General features: G+C 39.4%; 1 pseudogene across 1 annotated transcript; it reads right to left on the reverse strand.

Annotated features, from left to right (window-relative positions):
* Window positions 1-1242: 1242 nt before the first annotated feature.
* LOC126961348 (heat shock protein HSP 90-alpha-like) lies at window positions 1243-3972 on the reverse strand (annotated as a pseudogene). Its single transcript, XR_007728277.1, has one exon. The product of XR_007728277.1 is annotated as a heat shock protein HSP 90-alpha-like (transcript).
* Window positions 3973-4200: the final 228 nt, after the last annotated feature.

Here is a 4200-nt window from a genome sequence, read left to right on the forward strand (position 1 = left end):
TATATATGACATTGTTCAATCCCTTCTTTTGACAATGAAGAAACCAAGGACTAGAGAGGTAAATCAGTTTGACCAATATCACACAACAAATCAGAAACAGAGCCTAGACTGAAACCCATTCTTCCAGGCATCCTGGAAGGAGTGGACATTAAAATATGTGCTGTGGGGCAGGTCACATTTGAAATGCTGAACTCAAATAACCTCCAAGAAGTTATTGACAATGACCATGACCTAAAAGGAAAAAAACAGAGTATCAAGAGAAAGTGTGGAAAATATATCATGTGAGAAGTGGAAGAAAGTACGCTGTGGTGGAAAAAATTCGTGCCCCAATATCAGATGACCTGTTTTCAAGACACAGATTCACTCACGTGGACTTGCCATAATTTTGGTCAGGTCCCCCCATCTTCCCAAGCTTCCATTTCCTCCCCTGTAAAATGAGGGTGATAATAAAGTCACTGCCGTTCTCACAGAATTGTAGTGAGAAGTATAGATGATGATGGGCCAGGATGATTTACGTAAAACTGATGTGAAGTTAGACATTTATTATTATTATTATTATTGTTGTTCTTGTTATTAATATTTTAAAAACAATAGAATTGAGAATGTTGAATCAAGAGACAGTAACAGCAAGTTGAGCCATGGATATTTGAGTTCCTGTCTCTCAAAACAAAGGGAAAAAAAGATGAATAAAACATGTTTGTTTGGCACTTTTCTAAATTATTATTACAAACTCACAACTAAATAGTGGTGTGATTATTGTGATCCTAACTATGAAGATGAGGAAAACAAGGCTTCAGAGAGGCTGTGAAATTTACCCAAAGGAGCATTGTGAGGAAGTAGAGGAGACAAGGCTTAGATGGACAGGAACTCCATCCTCTCTCCCTACACCACAGTGCCAATCAATATACACTAAAACAGCACAGCTGGGAGAGCAGATCAGAGAGGTGGAGAATGAGCTGGGATCAAACTTGAGTTTTCCTGGCTGGCTCAAAGCATAGCTACTTTCCATCATCAAGGCAAAGAGCAGTGTGAGAGGGGTATGAGCTCAAGAATAAAGCTTCTTGGGTTTGCATTTGGGTTCTGGCAATTACTTGCTATATGTTTTTTTCTTTTAACTCATCAGTATTTGTTACAACTTTAAGCAGAATGTGACTGGAGCACTACATTTCCATCCACAAGACCGAGTCTGAGTTATTTTCGAACAGTTTTATGATATGCTTAGGGAGGCTTATAACTTTGCTCCTCCAAACAATAGTTTTCTTTGGAAAACAAGCCCTGTGGAGAGTTCCTTCCATCAAGCTGCTTCAGTTTAACCTATTTCTAGATGACTAGTACATGCAGAATTGGCAACTACAGGGGATGAAAAGTTCAAAAAGTAGATCCTACAAGATGTAACAAATACTTTTCTAAACATCAAGGTATAGCTCAGGAACACTTTGATAGCAAGATTTGGTCTACTTAGGAATCTGGCTTGATAGCTAAACACTTTAGACCACAAAGTTAACATCATGTTACATACATCTTACAACACACATTACCCCAATCTGTTAAAATAAAAACAATGTGAAACTAAAAAAGCATTACTAGCTCTGCTTTAGTATATAAGGTATCACAGCATCACTTAGAAGTAGACAGAAATCTTATCTTCCCCTTAAAGTAGTTGTTGTCATGCCATACAGACTTTTTAATATTAACAAAAATAAAGAAAAACATCCTTGAAAATATATTATCAGAGGAATTGTAGAGTATTGAACAGGTAAGTCATCCCTCAGCTGGAGGTTAGTCTATTTCTTCCATGTGTGATGTGTCGTCATCTCCTTCGAGGGGCGGCATTTCTTCAGTTACAGCTGCACTGGTATCATCAGCAGTAGGGTCATCTTCAATACCCAGACCAAGTTTGATCATCCTATAGATCCTGTTAGCATGTGTCTGGGGATCTTCCAGATTGAAGCCAGAAGACAGGAGTGCAGTTTCATAAAGCAAGATGACCAGATCCTTCACAGACTTGTTCTTATCAGCCTCTGCCTTTTGCCTTAAGGTCTCAATAATGGAATGGTCAGGGTTTATCTCCAGGTGTTTCTTTGCTGCCATGCAACCCATTGTTGAGTTGTCTCTTAGGGCTTGAGCTTTCATTATTCTCTCCATGTTTGCTGTCCAGCCATAGTGCTTGTGACAATACAGCACGGGGATGTCACCAATCGGTTTGACACAACCACCTTTTCAACTTTTTTCTCCAATATGTCTTTCATGATTTTGCAGAGGTTCTTAAACTTTGTTTTTTTATCTTCCTGTTTCTTTTTCTCTTATTCATCCTCTGGAAGTTCCAAGCCCTCTTTGGTGACTGACACTAAAGTCTTCCCCTCAAATTCCTTCAATTGTTGGACACAGTACTCATCAATGGGCTAAATCATATAGATCACTTCTGAGCCATGTAGCCATGTTTCCGAAGACGTTCCACAAAGGCTGAGTTAGCTACCTGGTCCTTGGTCTCACCTGTGATGTAATAGATATGTTTCTGGTTTTCCTTCATTCTGGTGCAGTAGTCCTTGACAGAAACCATCTCATCACCAGAGGTAGATGTGTAGTACCTTAACAGCTCTGAAAGCTTCTTCCGATTTTGAGAGTCTTCGTGTATTCCAAGCTTCATGTTTTTAGAGAACTGCTCATAGAACTTCTTGTAGTTCTCTTTATCTTCTGCCAGTTCAGTAAAGAGTTCCAAGCATTTTTTGACCAAATTCTTCCTGATAACTTCCAAATTTTGCTTTGTTGTAACATCTCACGGGAAATATTTAGAGGGAGATCCTCTGAGTCTACCACCCCTCTAATGAAGTTCAGATATTCAGTGATTAGCTCCTCATAGTTATCCATGGTGAAAACTCTGCATACATACCATTTAATGTTGTTCTTTTTCTTTCTGTTTCAATCAGGTCAAAAGGAGCATGTCGTGGGACAAATAGAAGGGCTCTGAATTCCAATTGTCCTTCAACTGAAAAATGCTTCACTGCCAAGTGATCTTCCCAGTCATTGGTCAAGCTCTTGTAGAATTCTCTGTACTCCTCGTTAGTAATATCGTCAGGATTTCTGGTCCAGATGGGCTTTGTTTTGTTGAGTTCTTCTTGATTGATGTACTTTTCCTTAATCTTCTTCTTCTTGTCACTATCCTTCTTTTCTTCTCCTTCCTCATCAGAACCAACATCTTCAATTTCAGGTTTGTCTTCAGACTCTTTCTCTTCTTTTTCTTTTTCTTATTCTCTGTCTTCCTTTTCTTCAGCCTCATCATCATTGACTTCTTTATCACGTTCCTTCTCCACAAAAAGAATAATGAAATATCCAATAAACTGAGAATGTTTCTTCACAATCTCCTTTATTCTTCGTTCCTCCAAGTACTCAGTTTGGTCTTCTTTCAGGTGTAGGATAACCTTTGTTCCACGACCCATAGGTTCACCTGTGTCTGTCCTCACTGTGAATGATCCCCCTGCTGAAGACTCCCAGGCATACTGCTCATCATCATTATGTTTGGTGATCACAGTTGCTTTCTCAACAACCAAATAAGCAGAATAAAAACCGACACTGAAATGGCCAATCATAGAGACACCTGCACCAGCCTGCAAAGCTTCCATGAATGCTTTGGTCCCAGACTTGGTGATATACCAAGGTTATTGATCAAGTCAGCCTTGGTCATTCCAATTCCAGTATCCACAATAGGGAGGGTTCGATCTTGTTTGTTTGGTATAAGGTTAATATGCAGCTCTTTCCCAGAGTCTAATTTACTGGGATCCGTCAAGCTTTCATACTGAATTTTGTCCAATGCATCTGATGAATTTGAAATGAGCTCTCTCAGAAAGATCTCTTTGTTCGAGTAGAAAGTATTGATGATCAATGACATCAACTGGGCAATTCTGCCTGAAAGGTGAATATCTCAACCTCCTCCACCTCCATGGGTTGGTCTTGGGTCTAGGTTTCCTCAGGCATCTTGGCTAAGAAACCGCACAGGTTCCACAGCACAGCAGCACCAGGATGCTAAAGCAACTCTACTTGCTATATGGTTTTAGGCAAAATAATCTGTCTATGTCTCCCTTTTCTCAACTGAAAAATGGCAACGATAATAGATTATCTTTTCAGGCCATTATTATGTGAGAACATGTGAGATAATGCAAGTAGGATGCTTGCAATTGCATGATATAAATACAAACATTATGC

Source organism: Macaca thibetana, chromosome 8, assembly GCF_024542745.1.
Source record: "Macaca thibetana thibetana isolate TM-01 chromosome 8, ASM2454274v1, whole genome shotgun sequence".
NCBI lineage: Eukaryota > Metazoa > Chordata > Mammalia > Primates > Cercopithecidae > Macaca > Macaca thibetana.